The sequence below is a fragment of the Giraffa tippelskirchi genome, chromosome 11 (assembly GCF_054371585.1).
Source record: "Giraffa tippelskirchi isolate mGirTip1 chromosome 11, T2T-mGirTip1v1.2.pri, whole genome shotgun sequence".
Taxonomy (NCBI): domain Eukaryota; kingdom Metazoa; phylum Chordata; class Mammalia; order Artiodactyla; family Giraffidae; genus Giraffa; species Giraffa tippelskirchi.
In genome coordinates this window covers 47,338,765-47,362,469 of record NC_137285.1, presented here as the reverse complement: position 1 = coordinate 47,362,469, position 23,705 = coordinate 47,338,765, and the positions used below count along the sequence as shown (strand labels likewise).

Below are 23,705 nucleotides of genomic sequence, written 5' to 3'. Positions count from 1 at the left end.
AAGCTATTTTTATAGACATTCTATATCTGTTTATATATTTGAGGTTGAATTATCTTAATTGCCAGCATCATATTTCTGGCTACAAGGATATGTGTAAAGTATTGGCAGGTGGTAAAGAATGCACCTGCCAATGCACGAGAGGCAAGATTCACAGGTTCATTCCCTGGGTCTTTAATCCCCTGGAGAAGGAATGGCTACCCACATCAATATGCATGCCTGGAAAATTATATACACACTGAAGTCTAGTGGGCTACAGGACATGAGTGAGCAAGCATGGATGCACGCCCACTCACACACACACATCTTCCTTAAAGTTACGGTATTTTCTTACATAACTAGAATAATACTTTTATGTTTGAGAAAATGATTTTTTATATAATTCCTAGTCCATATTTAAATGTGTTCAATTGCCATCAACTTTAGATTTCTTTTTTCTTAATTCTTTTTAAAAATATGGCCAGCCTGCAGGCCCTCCCAGCTCGAAGGCGTGGAATTTAGGATCAGCATCCGGTTGGCTAGGAAGCTGTGGAAGGCGGGGCTTCGTCAGCAACCCCACCGCGCATGCCCAACACCTGCGCTCACTTGCTTCCGTCCCAAGACGGTCCCGCGGTTCGGATGCTGATCCGGTCTTCCCGGATAGAAATTCCTCCTTCGGTATCTCTTTATGCCTGTTACATAAGGTAAGAATATTAGCACACCTTCTTCCTTCCCCCTCTTTTACTAACTTTTTCTCTCCTGCCATCTACTCTTAGAGTGCAAGTTAAGGAGAAATTATGGTAAGGAAACAGCGGCAATGGGGCAAATGCAGGTCTGTAGCCGGAGAAGGCAATGGCACCCCACTCCAGTACTCTTGCCTGGAAAATCCCATGGATGGAGGAGCCGGGGGGGCTGCAGTCCATGGGGTCTCACAGAGTCGGACACGACTGAAGTGACTTAGCAGCAGCAGCAGCAGCCGACTCTTGTCCCAGGTCCAATTTGGAAATGGACTGAGGTTCATTTTAAGAGTCTGTCGTTTTGGGAGAAGTGGCCCGGGTCACATATGGAGGAGTAAGGTCGTAGGGTTGGGCAGAATGGGTGGTTGAACAGCCAAGCACTTAAGTGAAATCACAGGCCTCAGCGGGGCCTTCCAGGACCACGAGCCGGCCGGCCGCTTCCAGGTGCTCCCCATCGTGGTGGTGAGGGGCTGGGGGAAAAGGCGGGACTTCCCGCCCCGCTTGTACTGTTATCGGAGGCTCGCTGGGTGTGGACGTGGCTGTACACTTAGGCTGTGGCTGCTTCCTGAGGCTGTGAGAAATTTCTGGAAGCCACTCAACTGAAAACTCAGAAGCCAAGGCTGTTGGAAGGCCAGGGCAAATGCCTGGGGTCCTGGGGGTGGTCAGCGCCGCAGATCACAGCAACTGCTGTGTCACGAGCTGAGCTTAATTGGAGAGAGCTGTGAAATGGTCAAGCCAAAAGGAAAGTCATGGTGAAGCCCTTAATTCAGTAAACATAAATATCAGGCTAAACAGGAGAAAATGTCACTTCCCCAAATCTTCCATTTTCCCGCATGGGACAAGGATGGGGTGGGAGTCAGAGCATCCGAGAAGACGTGGGGATTGTCTCACTGCTGAGGAAAACTGGAACAAAGCTCCTGGGGCAGAGGAGAGGATCACATACTGAGTCTAGGTGGAGAAAAGTGTCTTCAGGGCCCCTGCCCCCATAAGGCCTCAGCTGAGCTCCTCTCCCCCAGGGCGTCCTTCACACGGAGGAACTGAATGCAGGGGAAGATAAGACATGGGTGACCAGGGTGACTGGTCCTTGATTGTTACTCCCTTTAGAGCCTTCGATTCCTTGACCAATCTCTAAGTCTGGTGTGGGGAGTGTGGCTCCCCGGCTCCTCTTCCCCCCACACACACTGGCATGAGTTTTTGTCCAACAGCCAGACTCCTCACACTACAGCTCATTCTCCACTGTTACCAACACTAAACCTCTGCCTCTCCAGATGTGAAATCCAGTGGAAGATTCAGGTGACTGGGTCTGAATTAATCCTTTGGCCTTTATGGAGGTTGGCCCAAGAAAATTGATGTGTTTCTCAGCTGTGGGTGAGACAAAATATTTGGAGTCCATTGTCAGTGAATCTTTTGAAGATAACAAAGGATGCAGCTCTTGAGAAAAATGTGACAGAACTCTGGGGACTGGCATGGGAAGGTTTAAAGTCAGCCCCATGGATGTCCTTGATCTTCTAAATATCTTAGCTAGGGGCTGCCACTGCAGCCTTATCACTGGTCCATTGATGGATAGATGGCTGTTCCTTTTCACTTGGGGGACTGTGTGTAGTGTTCTGGAGACTGTAAGATTCAGCACTTATAGAACATGTGACAATCACAGAAAAGATGCTGGAGGAGACTGATAATTTGAACAAAAAAAATGAATTATAACAGTTAAGAAAATTCTGTTGCTTCGCCACACATCAATACACTCACACACACATAGAGTTAAGCAAGGACAACAAATCTGAATTCTGAATAACAATGAAACATTTCCCTTATATATCAATAGTTAAATGGTAGTATTGTTAGTGATCTGGAAAACAAATTGGAAGAAATTTCTTTAAGTGTATTTTAACAGTATAAAAAGAGGGAGAAGCTCGTGTGTGATACATTTAGATTAATTTTAAGGAAGAAAATGAACATAGAATACAAGCAATGAATAAATAAAATAGACCTGTGTATTCAGACAAAAAGAGCTTACCAAAATCCAGGGAGTATTGACAGACTCGAAACACAGCTGGTTCTAGGCATTTATTTGTATTTGTGTATTACAATGTATGTCCTAATGCACTGGCTTGAGAGCATGGGGAAATAGGTATGATTATACACCAGGTTATGAACAGGTTAAGTTAATAATGTAGCAGAGGTGGGGGTGGATTATATGGGTGAGGATGAGGGGGAGAGGCGAAAGAGAGAGCCAGCCCAATAAGAGAAAAAGAATGGGGCTGCCTCTAAATAATCACGATTAACATGCTCTATTAAAATTAGCATTAATCTTAATCATTTATCTCAGTTGTTTTCAATTAATGTTGGTTAATTAAAAAAAAATTCCTATGGAATAATATTTTTGCAGAAGACATAAAAACAGTCATTAATAGCTCAACTTTTAGAGCCAACCTCACTACATTAAAATCTTGATCCAGCACTTTAGTAAGGAATATAACTTCGAACAAAGTGCATATACTCTCTGTTCTTTAGTTTCTTTACCTGTAAAATATGAAATAGAACCTGCTTCCTAGGACCATGTTGAGAATCAATTGATTCACAATATGAAAAGATCATAGAATAGTAGTGCCTGGTTAATGTTTTCCATAAATGAGGGTTGCTGTTGTTATTGCAGTTGTTGTTTTTACATATCCAGTGTCAGAACTCCTGAGCCACTCAAAACAGACTGCTCACAGTATGGCAGTGGTTTTGTTTTGCTCTAGTTCAGTGTGCTTCAAAACAGTGGCTTGCCTTTGTTACACAGTGTGTAAGCTGTTTTGTTTGAAGTTTATAATTTCCTTTTAGGTGTTTGGAAAAGCAAGAAAATTCGTTCTTTGTGTCACAATAAATTCTAGCTTCCTTATTCTGTTTATATATGGGATGAAGTTTTTGAGCACATTTTCAAATTCCACTAATAGAGAATTCGCATCTGGAGTCTTTTATTACAAGGACTGCAGAATATCTCTCATACCTACAGGATTCTTCCCTCTTTCCTTCCTCCCTTCCCTCCCTCTCACCTTCCTTCCTCTCCGTCTCTGTTTTCTTTTCTCCTTTCTCTTCCTTTCATCTTTTCATTTTGAGAAAAGTTCTCAAATTTCATTTATCTTCATGTTTTTCATCATAATTTTTCTGAAGTATGTCTTTTCAAGATTGAGCTCAGTGGTAGAATTTGATTGCATCATGTCTGTATGATACATAATGATTTCATTTGCAAACTAGCTGGATGCTGGTCTGAATTAGATTGAATATCATTTTTTTCTGAGAACTTTAATATCATCGCTTCTTATTTCATAACATCAGGAGTCATCAGTGGAAAGTCTTGGGGAGGTCTAATTCTTTGCTTTGTAGGTGGCCTGTTTTCATAAATTTCCCAAGAATGTTACTAGGTCCCCCCCACCCCCGCCTTTTTTTAAAATGAGTCCTGCTTGATGCTGCATGAACATTCTCTGTGTGATAGCTACGTAGCTCTGTGATTTGCTTACCATCTTCTACTCCTGAGCTAATTCTCATCTTTTTGTTCTCTCTTTCCCTTAATACTACTCATGACATATGACCGGCACAGCTAATCTTTTTGTCACATATTTTCTCCTTTTATTTTTATTATAATTTTAAAGAAATTGAAATATAACACATATCCCAAAAGGTACAGACATAAGTGTAAAGCACAGTAATTATTACAAAATGAACACACAGGGAAATAAATAGCACAAGCTCCCGTTGCATTTCTTCCCCAAAATTATGATCCCTACTCCCCATTGGTAACTATTGTTATAACTTTATATTATATCAAATAATGTAATTTATCTGTGCCTGTGTTTGAAATGTATATGTAACTTAAAATCAAGCAATGTGTATTCTTTGTGTCTGACCTCTTTTCCTGAACATACTTGTGACATTGTTACATTTTAAGTGTAGATACAGTTTTAAATTTTTTTTCAGTATTATGTCAATTAAATAAATATACCACAGTTTATCCATTCTGTCATCAAAATTTTGTGTCTTTGTGTAAGTGCTGGGAATGATGATGCTACAGTTTTCCAGGTGCCAAAGCACATACATTTTATTTGGATATATATCAAGGAGTTGAATTGCTGTCTGAGAGGTTATGTATATATTCAAACTTATATATGCCAAGCAGTATATAATGCCACACATTAATTCCAGAGTGTTTGTACAGATATCCAGATCTTCTTGACCTGCGATAGGGTTGTGTTCTGATATACCCATCATAAACTGAAAATATAAGTCAAAAATACATTTAATACCCTGACCTTAGCCCTCACCTATCGTAAATGTTCTCACACCACTTATATTAGCCTACAGTTGGGCAGAATCATCTAACAAAAGGCCTGCTTTATAACAGAATGTCGAATATACCATGTGATTTATTGAATACTGTACTGAAAGTTATAAAAGGAATGGTTGTATGGGTACTGAATGGTTATGAGTGCTTTGGTTGTGTGCCCTCATAATTGTCTGGCTACCTGGGAGCTTTTGTTGCCCAGCATCAGGAATGGGTATTGTACTGCACATGACCAGCCCAGGAAAAGATCAAAATTAAAATTCTGTGTAAGGTTTCTACTGAATCACATCTCTTTGATGCTGTTGTAAAGTAAAAAAAAAAAAAAAAATCTTAATTAAACCATCATAAATCAGAGACTGTCCATATATTCCCACTATATTGTAGTGCATTGGATTACCTGCTCTTCCATATGTTTAAACACTTGAAATTGAGGTCTGTGTGATGCTATCTCAGTTTTAGTTTTCATTTCCCTGTTTGCTAATAAAATTGAGTAGTTTTCTATACATTTATTGCTCATTAGATGACTAACTCATTTACATTTCAAAAAAAATTGAATACTTTTTTTCAGAGTAAACTGCTATGTATTGAGTCAACCCTTTTTCAGTTGTATAAGTTAAGTATCTCCCATGCTACAGCTTCCCCTTTCATACTCTTAATGGTATATTTTGATGAAAAGGAATTATGTATAACATATTCAAATTTATAAAGTCTTTCCTTCCTCTTTCGTTCTGATGAAACTTTTTTCTTTTTTCATATCATGAAAACATTCCATATTATTTTAGAAGCATTATTTACTTAACCACTTCACAGATCATCAAAATGTTTGTGTGTAACATGAAGTATGTATTTTGTTCTTACATGGATTGACTCATCCAATTGACTCATCACATTTTGGGAAAGGTCTTCCTTTCCACACTGCTCTGTGGTACCAGCTTTGTGCTAAATCCAATGTTTCCATAAGTATGGGTTTATTACTGGATCATCTTTTCAGTACCAGATGCTTCTGTCTTTAACCATGCATCAGTGGTGTACTGTGTTGATCATTGTAGTTTTATAAGGTCAAGTATATGAATATCCCTACATTTATTTTAGACCCTTTGTAGACTTTCACAATTGTTTTATAGTTTTCTAAGTATACAGTTTTTGGTATATCTACTCATAGGAGTTTGATTTATTACTAGATGTTTTGAGTCTGTGTATTTGTATTTTTTAAATTAATGTATGTTATACTCAGTTGTTGTTAGTATAGAGAAATGAATTAATTTTAAGTTACAGATCCAGTTACTTTTCTTGACACAGGGCATTTCAGTTTTTATGCCTATACTTGTGTCTACTTTGTTAAATTTTCTCTTATTTTTCTGTTTATTTAATCTAGGTTTTTTTGTTGTTGGCATAAAATTTGTTTCATTTTTAACCATATTATGAATTGTTATAGTTTATAGAGTCCATAAAATATTCTCTCTTCCAATAGTAACATTTGTAAATATTTCTGTGTGAATCTTCCCATGAACTAATATATTTTACTTGCATTTAGTTATAATAGTTATTAATTAACATACTCTAATTTCCTATTTTACTTTTTTATGCTCTTAATTTTAAAATTTTATTTATTTTTTGTGTGGTGAAAGAAACAGCAGTGTTTATTGTAAGGTGCTACACAGGGAAAAGGGGCTTCCCTGGTAGCTCAGCTGGTAAAGAACTCGTCTGGCAATGCAGGAGACATAAGAGGTGTGGGTTTGTTCTCTGGGTGGGAAAGATCCCCTGAAGAAGGAAATGGCAGCCCCCTCCAGTATTCTTGCCTGAAAAATTGCGTGGGGAGAGCAGCCTGACAGACTGTTGTCCTCGGGGTCACAAAGACGCAACCAAGTGGACATGCGCACACAGGGAGAATGGGGTGGCTCATACTTAAAACCCCAAACTTCTTCTCTTAATTAAAAGAGATATTTTCCAGGCAAGGCTTTACCGGGGCCCCTGCTTCAGAGTGGGGAGCAAGAACAAACAGCAGGTTCCCTTGTTTGCTTGCTCCCTGGGTCGGGGAGGGAGTCAATCTTGTTCCTTACGTGGGGTGAGGTGGGGATGGATGGGTCCAGGTGTCAGGCCGGAGGGGTAGCTTAGGTGGTTTGCCCACCTCTTAGGTGGTGGTGTGTGCAGGGGCGTGTGCAGTACTCTGCCTTTGCTCTGGGCTCTAAAGAAGCGGTAGTTGGGCTTTCTGGTCTCTTTGTATCTTTTGTCTAGAATTTACCCTGACTGTGCATGCATGCAGTTATTTTTGGTCCCATATAGTTTTCCTTCCTATTCTGTTGCTCAAGAAGAGGTTTGCCCAGGTGCAAACATTGCGGCACTGCAGCAGAGGGTCCCAGGTCCCAGCCTGTCTCATTCCCCCCAGAGACGCATCACCCTTGTTTTTAAGGGATCAGGGAGTCGAAGGTCTCTTCTTCCTGCTGAACAGACTGCAGACCCTTGCCTACCCTAAGGTGTAGAATTCCCTTGCCAACTGTTCGAAGGACCTTTAGGGACCTGGGCCACCTTCTGGAATGGGCTGATTTCCTTGAGCTGTCATGAGTCTTACCTCAAACTCTTGGAGTCTAAAAGACACAAACTTAACCAAAAGGTTTAACAAATAAGGACCAAAAAGGAGAAAAGCAGTAATAGCCTTTAAATGGTTCAGAAAGGAAAGGAACTGGGATTCCTTTACTGCTGACCAGAAAAGGGAGACAACATCACCCCGGCCAAAATTATGACTCCATTCTGCCTGAGCATGTATTTCATTAATATTAACTTTTACATTTCCTGTTGCATTGATACAAGTTGCAGCAGGAAGTGTTAGTTATCACACAGACTCTACATTGTTCTGCCAAGAGGTACTCAGGAGCCAGACAATTGTCAAGAACTACATCAGCCAAGGAAACAAGAGCGGTCCCAAGTCCCATTAAGGCTTCAAATAGCAGCCAGCCCACTACATTTTACTTATCTGTTGGTAGTGTCTGTCTTTGGAATAGGTATCTCAGATATTTTGCTGGATCACAGGTGTAGTATTCTTCTATTGTGATCTGTGAGGTATCTGGAGGTAAAAGCTTTAGTTTGGACAAATGTCCCCAACTAGATATCCCTTGCAGTTTGACCACAGTAGATGTGGTTCAGTACAGTTCAGTCGCTCAGTCATGTCCAACTGTTGGCAATCCAATGAACTGCAGCAGGCCAGGCCTTACCTGTCCATCACCAACTCCCAGAGTTTACTCAGACTCATGTCCATGGAGTCAGTGATGTCATCCAACCATCTCATTCTCTGTCGTCCCCTTCTCCTCCCACCTTCAATCTTTCCCAGCATCAGGGTTTTTTCAAATGAGTTAGTTCTTTGCATCAGGTGGCCAAAGTATTGGAGTTTAAGCTTCAGCATCAGTCTTTCCATTGAATATTCAGGACTGATTTCCTTTAGGATGGACTGGTTGGATCTCCTTGCAGTCCAAGGGGCTCCAAAGAGTCTTTTCCAGCACCGCAGTTCAAAAGCATCAATTCTTTGGCGCTCAGCTTTCTTTATAGTCCAACTCTCACACCCATTCATGACTACTCGAAAAATCATAACCTTGACTAGATGGACCTTTGTTGGCAAAGTAATGTCTCTGCTTTTTAATATGCTGTCTAGGTTGGTCATAACTTTCCTTCCAAGGAGTAAGCATCTTTTAATTTCTTGACTGCAGTCACCATCTGCAGTGATTTTGGAGCCCAAAAAATTAAAGTCTGCCACTGTTTCCACTGTTTGCAAGGAGCAAGCTTCTTTGAATTTCATGGCTGCAGTTACCATCTGCAATGATTTTGGAGCCCAAAAAAAAATAAAGTCTGTCACTGTTTCCATTGCTTCCCCATCTATTTGCCATGAAGTGATGGGACCAGATGCTATGATCTTAGTTTTCTGAATGTTGAGTTTTAAGCCAACTTTTTCACTTTCCTCTTTCACTTTCATCAAGAGGCTCTTTTGTTCTTCTTCACTTTGTGCCATAAGGGCACTCTTATCTGCATGTCTGGGGTTATTGATATTTAAAAGAAATAATTCCCCAAGCAAGTGATTCCAGCATCCAGTCCAGCATTTCTCATGATGTAGTATGCATATAAGTTAAATAAGCAGGATGACAGTAACAGCCTTGACATACTCCTTTCCTGATTTGGAACCAGTCTATTTTTCCATGTCCAGTTCAGACTGTTGCTTCCTGACATGCATACAGATTTCTCAGGAGGCAGGTCAGGTGGTCTTGTATTCCCATCTCTTGAAGAATTTTCAGTTTGTTGTTATCCACACACAGGCTTTGGCATAGTCAATAAAGCAGAAGTAGCTATTTTTCTGAAAGTCTCTTGCTTTTTTGATGATCCAGTGGATGTTGGCAATTTGATCTCTGGTTCCTCTGCCTTTTCTAAGTCCAGCTTGAACATCTGGAATTTCACAGTTCACGTACAGTTGAAGCCTTGCTTGGAGAATTTTGAGCATTACTTTGCTAGTTTGTGAGGTGAGCGTAATTGTGCGGTATTTTGAGCTTTCTTTGGCATCGCCTTTCTTAGGGATTGGACCTTTTCCAGTCCTGTGGCCACTGCTGAGTTTTCCAAATTTGCTGGCGTATTGAGTGCAACACTATCACAGCATCTTTTAGGATTTGAAATAGCTCAACTGGAATTCCATCACCTCCACTAGCTTTGTTCATAGTGGTGCTTCCTTAGGCCCTCTTGACTTTGCATTCCAGGATGTCTGGCTCTAGGTGAGTGATCACACCACTGTGATAATCTGGGTCATGAAGATCTTTTTTGTATAGTTCGTCTGTGTATTCTTGCCACCTTTCCTTAATATTTTCTGCTTCTGTTAGGTCCATACCATTTCTGTCCTTTATTGTGCCATCTTTTGCATGAAATGCTCCCTTGGTATCTCTAATTTTCTTAAGAGTCTTCTAGTCTTTCCCATTCTACTGTTTTCCTCTATTTCTTTGCATTGATCACTGAGGAAGGCTTTCTTTAAAATTACTTTATTGAGGTCCTTCCATTTTGGCAGTAGTTGGTCTTGGGGGTGGGATCCCTCTTTCCACCTTTTAAGAATTTTGTCCCCAGTATTTATTTGTGAAGGAACTCCTACTTCCTCTGTATTTTTAGTAGGAGCTGGCAGTGCTTGTGGGCATAGTCCTGGATTGCCTTCTGAACTTTTTCTAGGTTAATAATAGATCTCAGGGCCTTGTGCATATATTCATCCAGTGGAACATTAATAGTAAGAAAAGGCCTCTCATAGTTCATTTCAATGGCTAAATCTTGGAGCATTCAGCTGGAGGCTACTGGACCCTGAGGAGTGCAGTAGAAAGCAAGTTGGTCCAGGGTTAGGAGTTTCTTGGCAGAGCTTTACTAAGTTTTTCTTTAAAGTATGGTTTATTTTCTCTACCTTCACAGAAGGGATAGTAAAGGTGTGGGGTGCCAAGCAGTGTGCAGCTTGTAGTTTATCCCTAGGGCTGTTGTGAGCCCCTGTGTGAGGGTTGGCTTTAAAAAAGGCCCCATTATCACTCTAGAGGGAATTATTTCTTTTAAAAAGTACTCAACAGACAGCCATAGGCTTTTCAGATTTGATGGGGTAGGTTTCAACTCATCCGGTAAAAGTATCACAATACCAGAAGATACTTATATCCTGATCATAGGGGAATTTGGGTGAAATCTGCCAGTCTTCCCCTGGATATGTCCCTTGGCATTGAATTGACCTGATTAATGAAGAGAGGGATTGGATGGATCTATGGATGCATATTAATAAATCATAGGCAAGCGTTACTTGTTTTACTGTTCTTTTAAAGCCCTTTCCTGAAAAAGACTTTTGCATCAAGTCCTGTGTGCATTCCTTTTCTAGTAAGTGGCATCATGTAAGCTCTTAGTTTCCATTTTTGGGCCTCAAGGATTAAAAACTTATCCTCCTTTTTATACCAGCCTGTGCTTCCTTTCTCATAGCCTCATTTTCAGCATTTTCTTGTTCCTGTGGGGAATACTGGGGAAGACTAGGCAATTCAGGGAGGCCAATCACTAGAGCCATAGGCTCCTGGATTCAAGATGCATTGTTTAGGTTCCTGCATTCGAGATGCATGCTTTGCAGTTTGATCAGCTTTGCTGTTCCCTTGTCTCAAAAAACTTCCATTCCTCTGATGTCCCCTACAGTGGATTACTGCTACCTGGGTTGGAATCTGCACTGCTTCCAAAAGAGCCAGAATCAAATCTTTATGTTGTATGGGGGGATTTCTAGCAATTAACATTCTTCTTTCCAAATGACAGCATGAGCATGTAGCACATGGAAACTCCATGTTGAGTCAGCAAAAATACTTAATTTTTTATCCTTCCTTAATTGCAAAGCTGTCATTAATGCAGTTAGTTCAGTCTTCTGGGCTGGTGCCTTGGGTGGCAGCACTTTTGCTTCTGTGACTTCATCTAGACTAACCATGGCATACCCTTGCCTTTTGGGTTCCCATTCTGCATAACTGCTTCCATAAGTAAACCATTTGACCTTTGGGCTGTCAAGGGGCTCATCTAGAAGATCAGATTTCCTGGACTAAGTTTGTTCCAGGGTCTCTATACACTGATGCTGTAAATATTCACTCTCGCCCACTGGCAGCAGAATTTCTGGCTTGGCGTGCCTTTAAGGTAACTTAGACAGTGTCCATTAAGAGTGCCTGATCCAGTCAACTGTTGATGTCCTTTGACTTCCAGCACAGATTGTACCTGAGGAAGAGTTAATACATCTAGAGGTTGCCCCAGAGTGAGCTTGGAGACTTCATCAACCAACAGGACTGTGGCTGTTGCTGCTCATGGGCAGCTTGGCCATCCTAGAGCCACTGAGTCCAGCTGTTTTGAAAAGTAAGCCACTGGTCTCTGAGTAGGTCCCATCTTTTGGATCAAGAGTCCTAGTGCTGTCCCAGACTTCTCGTCAACATACAGGGTAAAGGACTTGTCCACATTTGGAAGCCCCAGTGCTGGTGGTCTACTCAACTCAGTCTTTAGAGTCTCAAAGTCCCACTGCTGCTGCTAAGTCACTTCAGTCGTGTCCGACTCTGTGCGACCCCATAGACGGCAGCCCACCAGACTCCCCCGTCCCTGGGATTCTCTAGGCAAGAACACTGGAGTGGGTTGCCATTTCCTTCTCCAGTGCACGAAAGTGAAAAGTGAAAGTGAAGTCACTCAGTCGTGTCCAACTCTTAGCAACCCCATGGACTGTAGCCTATCAGGCTCCCCCATCCATGGGATTTTCCAGGCAAGATTACTGGAGTGGGTTTCCATTGCCTTCTCCGCAAAGTCCCACTAGTGGTCCTTTTTCCATTGAAAGGCTTCCCTTTCTCCTCCTCATCTATAAGGCCATAATTTGGAATTCAGATAAAAAGAACCCAGCCATCCCGAGAAAATCTTGGGGTTGCCTCTTTGTGACTGAGATGGTAATGTGCTAATTGCTGGTTTTTGATATACGGCCAGGCCAGGGCTTGTGCCTCTGGGGTCAAAACATCCTAAATATTGAACCTGTTACTGTGAGATCTGGGCCTTGGTGGGTGAGACTTTATATCCCCTTTTTGCCAGAAAATGTAGGACCCCTAATGGTATTTTGATCTGAATCTTGTTTGGTCCCCCTCCTAGTGTGTGTTAGTCACTCAGTAATGTCCAACTCTTTGCAACTCCATGAACTGTAGCTCACCAGGCTCCTCTATCCATGGGATTTCCCAGGCAAGGATCCTGGAGTGGGTTGCCATTCCCTCCTCCAGGGGATCTTCCCAATCCAGAAATCGAACCCAGGTCTCCTGCAATGGTCTCACTACTTATCAATAAATTATCAACATGTTGTAGCAAGAGTTCCCTTCTCAAGGAACAATTCCTTCAGTCCCCTTGCTTACCTAACATATTTCCAAAAAGACAAGGGCTGTCCCTAAAGCCCTGGGGAAGCACTGTCGAGGTATATTGAGTAGCCTCCGGGGTGTCAGGGCCCCTCCATTCAAAGTTAAAAAGATATTGAAAGTCTGGATACTGGAGTGCATTGCCATTTCCTTCTGCAGGGGATCTTCCTGACCCAGGGATCAAACTCTCATCCCCTGTATTGGCAGGTGGATTCTTTACCACTCCACCACTCAGGAAGCCCCATTCCTTGAGCTAAGGTGGGAAAAAAATCAAGAGTAAATATAGGTTACTTACTAAAGGCACAGGAGCTTAAACAATGTGTTATCAAAAGTAGCATTCCAGGATAATTTTGTTCTCTTCTGAGAGTTTTGCATCAGCCTACTGTTAATAAAATCCATTTACCTAATTAAATTTAATCCTACCTTAGAAAATCTTGACCACATAGAAAATTCTTTTCTCAAAATGTCCCTCTTCTACAGACTGTCTGCAACTTACTTTGGCCCTTATTCTTTCCACATTCAGAAATAGCCAGCTCTAGGACAAAATCATCCTTTTTCCTTTCAACAAAATGCATTTCCATTCTTCATACCTTCTTTTCTGAAAACGTACTTCCTAAGTAGCCATGAACTGTCAACGACATTAGCATTCCTTAAATTGGTAGAGAATATGTCAAGGTGGCACCAAACATATTTAGTTTCTCTCCCACGAGAAGACAAAGGTAAATTTAGACATGTTTAGCAATAATGTTCCAGTATTTTATCTTATTTGAAAATGGCCTGAGAATTCAATTAATTTCTATCATTTAACTTAATTTAGTTTCAAATTTACAAAAATTTGGAGAGACTTTTGTTGTTTTTTTACTCGAGTATAATTGCTTTACAAGATGACATTAGTTTCTGCTATACAAAGAAGTGAGTTAGCTCTATGTATACATATATCCCCTTCCCCTTGAGCCTCCGTCCCACCCTCTCCTCACCCCACCCATCAAGGTCATCACAGCACCAAACTGAGCCCCCTGTGCTGTACAGCAGGTTCTTACTAGCTACCTGTTTCACTCAAGATAATGTATTCACGTGAAACCTAATCTCCCAATCATCTTGCTCTCTTCACCCCAGCACCTCCCCTCTCCATGACCACACATCCCTTCTCTATGTTTGTATCTCTGTTCCTACTCTGGAACTTGGTTCATCTGTATCGTTTTTCTAGATTCCACATACATGAATTAATATACAATATCTGTTTTTCTGATTGACTTCACTCTGTATGACAGTCTCTCTTCAAATGACCTAATTTAGTTCCTTTTTATAGCTAAGTAATTAGCTCAGCTGGTGAAGAATCTGCTTGCAATGCAGGAGACCCTGGTTCAATTTCTGATTCTGGAAGATTGCTTGGAGAAGGGATCCCCTACCCACTCCAGTATTCTTGGACTTCCCTGGTAGCTCAGACGGTGAAGATCTGCCTGCACCTTGGGAGACCTTGGTTTGATCCCTGGGTTGGGAACATCCCCTGAAGGCCAGCATGGCAACCCACTTCAGTTTTCTGGTCTTGAGAATCCCCATGGACAGAGGAGCCCGGAGGGCTACAGTCTGTGGGGTCACAGAGTTGGGCACAGGAGTGACTAAGCACAGCACAGCACAATATCCCCTTGTGTATGTGTACATATATGCATACACACAACATCTTTATCCATTCATCCGTTGATGGACACTTAAGTTGTTTCTGTGCCCTGGCTGTTGTAAATAGTGCTTCAGTGAACATTGGGGTACATGTGTCTTTTTGAATTATGGTTTTCTCAGGGCTTATGCCCAGTAGTGGGTCATATGGTAGTGCTATTTTTAGTTTTTTTAAGGAACCTCCATACTGTTCTCCATAGTGGCTATATCAATTTACATTCCCACCAATATTGCAAGAAGTTTCCCTTTTCTCCACATCTTCTCCAGCATTTACTGTTTATAGACTTTTTGATGATGGCCATTCTGACCAGTATGAGGTGATACCTTATTGTATTAATAGTTTTGATTTGCATTTTTCTAATAACTAGTGATGTTGAGCATCTTTTCATGTACCTCTTGTCCATCTATATGTCTCTAGAGAAATGTCTGTTTAGCTCTTTCACCCTTTTTTTAAATTGGGTTGTTTGTTTTTATATTGACCTGCATGAGCTGTTTGTGTATTTTGGAGATTAATCCTTTGTCCCTTGCTCCATTTGCAAATATTTTCTCCCATTCTGAGAGTTATCTTTTCATCCTCTTTATGGTTTCCTTTGATAACAAAATCTTCAATCAGGTCTCATTTGTTTGTTTTTATTTTGATTATTCTAGGAGGTGGGTCAAGAAAGATCTTGCAGTGATATATGTCAAAGAGTGTTGTCCCAGTGTTTAAGTCTTTAATCCGTTCTGAGTTTATTCTTGTGTTAGGTGTTAGGTAGGGTTCTGACTTCATTCTTATACATGTAGTTGTCTAGTTTCTCCAGCACCGCTTACTGAAGGCACTGTCTTTTATCCATTGTATGGTCTTGCCTCTTTTGTCATAGATTAGGTGACCGTAGGTGCATCGATTTATCTCTGGACTTTTTATCCTGTAACACTGATCTAATATTTCTGTTTTTGTGCCAGTATGATACTGTCATGATTATTGTAGCTTTGTAGTATAGTCTGAAGTTGGAGAGCCTGATTCCTCCAGCTCCGTTTTTCTTTCTCAAAATTGCTCTGGTTATTAGGGGTATTTTATGTTCCCATACGAATTGTAAAGTTTTTTGTTCTAATTCTGTGAAAAATGCCGTTGGTAATTTGTTAGTGGTTTACATTTGTTAGGTAGGAAGTTAGGCGTGAGCAATGAGGGATGGCCTAGCCAAAAAGGATGCAAGCTAATCTTTAAACCCACAGTGAAAGTCACTCAGTCATGTCCAACTCTCTGCATCCCCGTGGACTGTACAGTCCATGGAATTCTCTAGGCCAGGATATTGGAGTAGGTAGCCTTGGATTTTCCCAACCCAGGGATCAAACCCAGGTCTCCCGCATTGCAGGCGGATTCTTTACCAGCTGAGCCGGAAGGGAAGCCTGAGAATACTGAAGTGGATAGCCCATCCTTTCTCCAGAAGATCTTCCTGAACCAGAAATCAAACCAGGGTCTCCTGCACTGCAGGTGGATTCTTTACCAACTTAGCCATCAGGGACTTTTCCAAATCCTGCACATGCACCCTAGGCACACAGTAGATACAGACTAACCACAGGGGCTTCCTTAAGTAACCTTAGGAGCTAGAGCCCATTAAGCATTCATAAATATTCTACACATATATACATCTAATTATAACAAACTAAATTACAGGAAGACATACACTACAGGGTCTGTTAGTAACTTGCAACTGTCAGTCGGTCTTAAGCATATGCCTGTTTGCATTCCCTCTCTTGATTGATGGTAGGCACAAGCCCTATTTTTGCACAGGGCACAGCCAAAAGGAGGAGATGGGAAGTGTGAAAAGGGGGAAGCCAAGAGAAATCTTTTTGATGACTCTTGGGGTCAGCCTGCTCCCATGTCTCGGGAGTGTCTAATAATAAAGATCTGTTTGCTTGAGCTGAACTGAGTTGTAACTTGTCTGTTGTTTTAAACCTTTTAGTCCATCATTCCAAATTTCTGTCATGACAAGAACTGAGGAAGAGAAATAAATCAACCTGATGTTTGGTGCCATGAATCAGACTGCTGACTACCTCCAAATAAGGTAAGGGTCCTTGCCCTATGGCTTAAAGGACCTTGATTTCCGCTTAACTGATCTGACACGTTGAATCTGTAGATTGCTTTGTAGTAAAGTCATTTTCACAATATTGATTCTTCCCATCTAAGAACATGGTATACCTCTCCATCTGTTTGCGTCATCTTTGATTTCTTTTATCATTGTTTTATAGTTTTCTGAGTATAGGTCTTTTGCCTTCTTAGTTAGGTTTATTCCTAGGTATTTTATTCTTTTTCTTGAGATGATAAACAGGATTGTTAGCTTAATTTCTCTTTCTTACATTTTGTTGTTAGTGTATAAGAATACAGAACACTTCTGTACATTAATTTTGTGTCCTGAAAATTTATCAAATTCATTGATTAGCTATAGTAGTTTTCTGGTGACATCTTTAGAGTTTTCTGTGTATAGTATCTTGTCATCTGCAAACAGTGGTAGTTTTACTTCTTTTCCAATTTGAATTCATTTTGTTTCTTTTTTTCTTTGATTGCTGTGGTTAGGACTTTTATAGTGGAGAGAGTGGACATCCTTGTCTTGTTCCTGACCTTAGAGGAAATGCTTTCAGTTTTTCACTGTTGAGAATGATGTTAGCTGTAGGTTTGTCATGTATGGCTTTTATTATGTTGAGGTAGGTTCTCTTTATGCTCACTTTCTGGAGAGTTTTTATCATAAATGGGTGTTGAGTTTTTTCATAACGTTTTCTGCCTCTATTGAGATGATCATCATTTTTTTTTGTTTAATTTGATAATATGGTGTATCACATTGATTGATTTCTGTATATTGAAGAATCCTTGCATCCCTGGTATAAATCCCACTTAGTCGTGGTGTACAATCTTTTTAGTGTGTCGTTGGACTCTGTTTGCTAGCATTTTGTTGAGAATTTTTGCATCTATGTTCATTGGTGATATCAGTCGGTAATTTTATTTGTGATATCTCTGGGCAATGGTGGCCTCATAGAGCAAGTTTGTGAGTGTCCCTCCCTCTGAAATGTTTTTGGAAGAGTTTTGAGAGGATGGGTGTTAGCTTTTCTCTACATGTTTGATAGAATTCACCTGTGAAGCCATCTAGTCCTGGACTTTTTTTTGTGGGAAGATTTTTTTTTTTTTTATTTTGTTTATTTACTTTTGGCTGAGCTGGGTTTTCATTGCTACACTGGGCTTTTCTCTAGTTGTGGCTGGTAGGGGCTGTTTAGTTGTGATGCACAGGCTTCTCATTGTGGTGGCTTCTTTTGTTGGGGAGCACAGGCTTTAGGCGTGCAGGTTTCAGTAATGCTCCTGGGCTCCAGAGCACAGGCTCAGTAGTTGTGGTGCCTGGAATTAGTTGCTCCACCTGCAATTAGTTGCAGGTGAGACCTTTCTGGATCAGGAATCGAACCTGTGTCTCCTGCATTGGCAGGTGGATTCTTTACCACTTAACCTCCAGGGTAGCCCCAATTTCTTATTTTTATTTCAAGATAAAACCAGAATGCATGCGTGCATACTCAGTCAATTCAGTCATTTTTCTGTGGGAAGATTTTTAATTACAATTTCAATTTCATAACTGTGATTAGTTTGTTTATATTTTCTGTTTCTTTCTGATTTAATCTTTGAAAATTGTACCTTTCTAAGAATTTGTCTATTTCTTCCAGATTGTCCATTTTATTGGTATATGGTTGCTTCTAGTAATCTTTTATGATCCTTTGTCTTTCTGTGGCATCAGTTGTAATTTCTCTTTTTTTATTTCTAATTTTATTGATCTGAGTTCTCGTCCCCTCTTTTTTTTTCTTTATGAGTCTGGCTAAAGGGTTATCAATTTTGTTTATTTTCTCAAAGAACCAACTTTTTTATTGATCTTTTTTATTATTTTTTTCATTTCTGTTTCATTTATTTCTGCTCTCATCTTTATGATTTCTTTACTTCTAACTTTATTGTTGTTGTTCTTTTTCTTCTTTCTCTACTTGCTTTAGGTGTAAGGTTAGATTGCTTATTTGATGTTTTTCTTGTTTCATGAGGTGAGGTTGAATTGCTATAAACTTCCCTCTGAGAACTGCTTTTTGTTGCATCCTTTATGTTTTGGGTCATTGTTTTTTCATTTTTATTTGTTCTGATGTATTTTTTATTTCCTTTTTATTTCTTCAGTGATCTCTTGGTTATTCAGAATGCACTGTTTAGCCTCCATGAATTAGTGTTCTTTACAGTTTTTTTTTTCCTGTAATTGATTTCTAATCTCATAGTGTTGTAGTCAGAAAAGATGTTTGATACGATTTCAGTTTTCTTAAACTTACCAAGGCTTGATTTGTTACTTAAGATGTGATTCTGGAGGATGCTCCCTGTGCACTTGAGAAGAAAGTATATTCTGTTTTTGAGTGGAATGTTCTGTAAATATCAATTAAATATTATGTAATCTGTTGTGCCATTTAAAGCTCTTATTTCCTGATTTAATTTCTGCCTGGGTGATCTGTCCATTGGTATAAGTGGGTGTTGAAGTCCCCCACTATTACGGTGTTACTGTCGGGTTCCCCTTGTTGGCTGTTATTATTTGACTTATGTATGGAGGTGGTCCTGCGTTGACTGCAGGAGTATTTATTACTGATGTATTTTCTTCCTGGATTGATCTCTTGATCATTATGTAGTGACCTTTATCTCTTGTCACAGTCTTTATTTTAAAGTCTATTTTGTCTGATATGAGTGTTGGTATTCCAGCTTTCTTTTGCTTTCCATTGACATGGAATATCTTTTTCTATGCCGTTGCTTTCAGTCTGTATGTGTCCATAGCTCTGAAATGGGTCTCTTGTTTCCATTCAGCCATTCTGTGTCTTTTGGATGGAGCACTTAATCCATTTAAATGCAATGTAATTATAGATATTTATGTTCCTATTACCATTTTCTAAATTGCTTTGGATTTGTTTTTGTAGGTCTTCTTTTGTTTTTCCTGCCTAGAGAAGCTCTTTTAGCATTTGTTTTTTAAACTGGTTTGATGGTGTTGAATTCTCTTAGCTTTTTGCTTGTTTGTAAAGGTTTTTACAAACCTTTTACAAACCTGTCCATTCTGAATGAGAGCCTTGCTGGGTAGAGTCATCTTGGTTGTAACTTTTCCGTTTCATCACTTTAAATATATGCTGCCACTCCCTTCTGGCTGGCAGAGTTTCTGCTGAAAAATCAGCTGATAACCATATGGGGATTCCCTGGTATGTTATTTGTTGCTTTTAATATTATTTCTTTGAGTTTACTTTCTGTTTTATTCATTTGTATCTTGGTGTTTTTCTCCTAGGGTTTGTCCTGTGTGGGACTCTGCAGTTCCTGAACCTGCATGTTTTTTTTTTTTTTTTCCCTTTCCCATTTTAGGAAAGATTTTGACTCTGATCTCTTCATGTATTTTCTCTAAACCTTTCTATTTTTTTTTCCTGGGACCCCTGAAAGTCAAATGTTGGTGTGTTTAATGTTGTCCCAGATGTCTCTGAGACTGTCCTCATTTCTTTTCATTCTTCTTTCATTTTTCTTCTCCACAGCAGTCATTTCCACCATTCCATTTTGCAGCTCACATACTCATTCTCCTGCTTCAGTTATTTTGCTATTGATTACTTCCAGTGTATTTTTCATTTCAGTTATTATGTTTTTCATCACTGTTTGTTCTCGAGTTCTTTTAAACTTTGTGCTTAGTTGTGTCCGACTCCGTGCAGTCCTATGGACTGTAGCCCACCAGGCTTCTCTGTCCATGGGATTTTTCCAAACGAGTACTGGTGTGGGTTGCTAGTATTCTTTTGGCAGAGGATCTTCCCAACCCAGGAAGATAGATCTTCTCCTGGGTCTTCCTGACCCAGGGAATCAAACCCCCAGTTTCTTGTGTCTGCTGCATGGGCAGGCAGATTCTTCATCAACAGCACCACCTGGGAAGCCCTTGCTAGTTCTTCTAGGTCCTTGATAAACATTTCTTGTATTTTCTCCATCTGAGCCTCCACTCTTTCCAGGATTTTTAATCATCTTTACCATCATTACTCTGAATTCTTTTTCATGTGGGTTGCCTATTTGCTTTCATTTATTTGGTCTCATAGGTTTTTACCTTGATCCTTTGTAAATTTTTTTTTTTTTTTATAAATTTATTTATTTTAGTTGGGGACTAATTACTTTACAATATTGTAATAGTTTTTGCCATACATTGACATGAATCAGCCATGGGTTTACATGTGTTCCCCTTCCTGGACCCCCCACCCACCTCCCTCCCCATCCCATCCCTCTGGGTCATCCCATTGTAAAATTTTTTTTGTCATTTCATTTTGTTTGATTGCGGGGGGTGGGGGGTGAGACAGTGTTCGTGTCTTACTGCATGTATGGCCTGAGGCATTCAGCACTGAAGTCTGCAGGTGGTTGGGTAGAGCCGGATCTTCCTGCTGAGATGGGGCCCTCCAGGAGACTTCACTCTGATTAGCATTCCCTGACGTGTGAGGTTCTCTGTTAGCCCAGTGGGCTGAGGGTGGCACTCCCGCCACAGGAGCTCAGCCCTGACTGCTGGCCTGGGAATCAGGATTCCACAAGCTGTGCGGTCTGCAAGGATAAAACAAGGCAGAGCAATAGCAAAAGAATAGTAAGTGAAATAAAATTAGAAAACCTAAAAATACATTAGAAAAAATAAAAATATAAATGAAACAACAAGAGAAAACAACCACAACAGCAAAAAAAAAAACAAAAAAAAACACTGGCCAGAAAAGGCCTTGGCTGTAGGGGGCAGGGGCTTAGGTGGGAGTGGGACCCCAGGCTCAGGACCAGAGTGACCACAAAAGGTCCTTCTTGGGAGAGTGTGTGGGGGCAGGTCTTAGACTCAGTGTACCCAGAGGGGTCCTTGGAGGGCTGAGGTTTAGGCCTGGGACCCCAGCAGCCTCGCCAGGCCTGAGCTGACAAGGAAAATGCTGGCCACACTCCCCTCTGATCCTCCAACCCCCTGAAATTGTTTTCCATCCCCAGTGGTGTGCTTACTGTGAGTGAGTCCCTCTGAGCTTGGGAAGCCCTGCCTTCCTCTAACTGCCTCTCAGGGGCACCGATCCCATCTTGCTTTTACTTTTCTTCCACTCCCAGGGCTGTTAAATCTGGAGGGGGCCTCAGAGGGCAGAGGTTCAGGCCCAGCACCCCAGAAGGGTCTCCCCAAGGCTCAAGTGGGAGGAAGGAGATGGAGGCCCTGTTCCCTTCTGACCCTCCATTCTCCTATAGGTCTCTCCCCATCCTAGCTGAGTCTCTTGCAATAAGTGGACCCCCCTGAGTGTGGAAACCCCTCCCCTCCCCCACTGCCCATCAGGGCCACTGGTCCCATCCCGGCTCCACTTCTTCCCCACTCCCATGTCCCACCTGGTGGTGTGGAGGCTCCTTCCATCCCCTTAGGGGTCTGAGGTCCCCTACCTGTACCTGGTAAGTGCCCTGGTTATGAGGAGACAGGTACTGCACAGCCTCTTATTCTGCCATCTTGACTTTGCCCCCATTGGAGAGTGTTTAAATAGATGTTTCTAAAACATAAAATTATTCTTATAGTTTACCAAAAAGTTCTTATCCCAGTTTGATTTACTTAAAAATTTAATATCAGGTTATTTTCCCTGTTGACAGACATAACTGAAAAAAATATGCACTTATAGACTACCAGTAACTCTAGGTATAATGAAAGTATACTTAACATTGATGACTCTAAAGACAGATCTATATTAATTAAACCCATAAGTTTAAGCTGGACAAGTTAATTTCTGTAGAACCAGAGATCTCATAGGTTTCTATCTGAATTTAAAATGTCCCTCTTTTTTTTCCTTTAGTCTGGGGAGACTGCAGATGAATCATTTAGTTCCTGAGAGCCCAGGCAGAATAGTTACATTGTGGAGGCAGAGGAGGGAAAAATCCAAGGGCCTATCATTTCTTTTCCTTCTTTAAAATCCCACCAAGAAACCCAAGGCTGGAGTCTCAGGCAGTCTGGGCTGTGTTTGCATTTCAAGGCTAGAGTGTTCCACCACGCCCACAATGTCAGCAGAGGGTTGCGGAGAAGTTGGACAGACAGAAAACTGCCACACAAGCAAATACACCAATTATAAAACTTAAAGACACAGCAAAATGTTTTTAGATCAAAGGGGACAGGAGTGCAGTCATGAGGACCAAGAGAGAGATAAAAGGAGAAAAGACAGAAAAGACTGAAAAAGAGAAGGATAGAAATTGTCATTTCAACCTACCCCCCATAGCTGTCTATTCTGGCACCAACCTGCATGCTTCCAGAAAGGGCCAGAGAAGGAGAGAGCACCCTGTCCACTGCCCACTAGGGTAATCAAGCACAGAAACCAGCCAGCTGTATGTTGTTTGCGAGACTCTCACGCACTCATACACCAGTATATAGAAATCTGCTAATTTATCCCGTTCCTAATGCAGCTTTTCTTGGTGGCAGGAAAATAAAAGTGAGAATATTGGAACAATTGGACTTCCAACCACTACATGATATGAGGTTTAAACTGCTATCGCTCTCATATGTTTCCAGTCAGGAGAACCCACTGGATCAAGGTCTGCATAGTGTGAAGCAAGCCTCTCTCACTTCTGCTTGTGACCCATCAAGGCGAGCCATTTGCAGGCCAAAAGAAGCAGGTCTCATAAGCTGAGAGGAGTGATACTGTAGCTGCCCAATATCCACACTCTCAGAAGGGTAGGGCAGAAGTAGGAGAGGACAGAAAGAGAAGTAGAGAAATTTCAGGAGAGGGCAAGGGACAACGGGGAAAGGGAAAATGGTGAGACAGAAAGAACAAATGGGAGGGGGAAAGCATTGCCTGAATGAGAGTACTGAGGCCCCCAGGGGCCAGGAAGGCATACTTAGCAAACATGGTGTTGCTAACAAGAGATTCAGGTCCCTGCTTGCCACCCACAGGAGGCTGCATTCAGTGGTCTAAGAGGTACCCAAACTCTCTCCCCAGAAGGGGATAAGCCCCACTTTGGGTGCCACAAAATATGTTACTGACCAGGGTTCTTGACCTCCTTAATCAATAGAAATTGATCAGAGGCCAGACAAGAAATTAAGACAAGGCTTTTTTGGGACCCCAACTGTAGCAGAGGTGGGGAAAGGGTGAGAACAA

At 41.1% G+C, this 23,705-nt stretch overlaps 1 long non-coding RNA gene across 1 annotated transcript; it reads left to right on the top strand.

The window, feature by feature from the left end:
* The first annotated feature begins 576 nt into the window (after nucleotides 1-576).
* LOC145527354 (uncharacterized) lies at nucleotides 577-21,256 on the top strand. Its single transcript, XR_014069706.1, has 2 exons — nucleotides 577-680; nucleotides 16,535-21,256. It is a non-coding gene; the product is annotated as an uncharacterized LOC145527354 (long non-coding RNA).
* The last annotated feature ends 2,449 nt before the right edge of the window (nucleotides 21,257-23,705 follow it).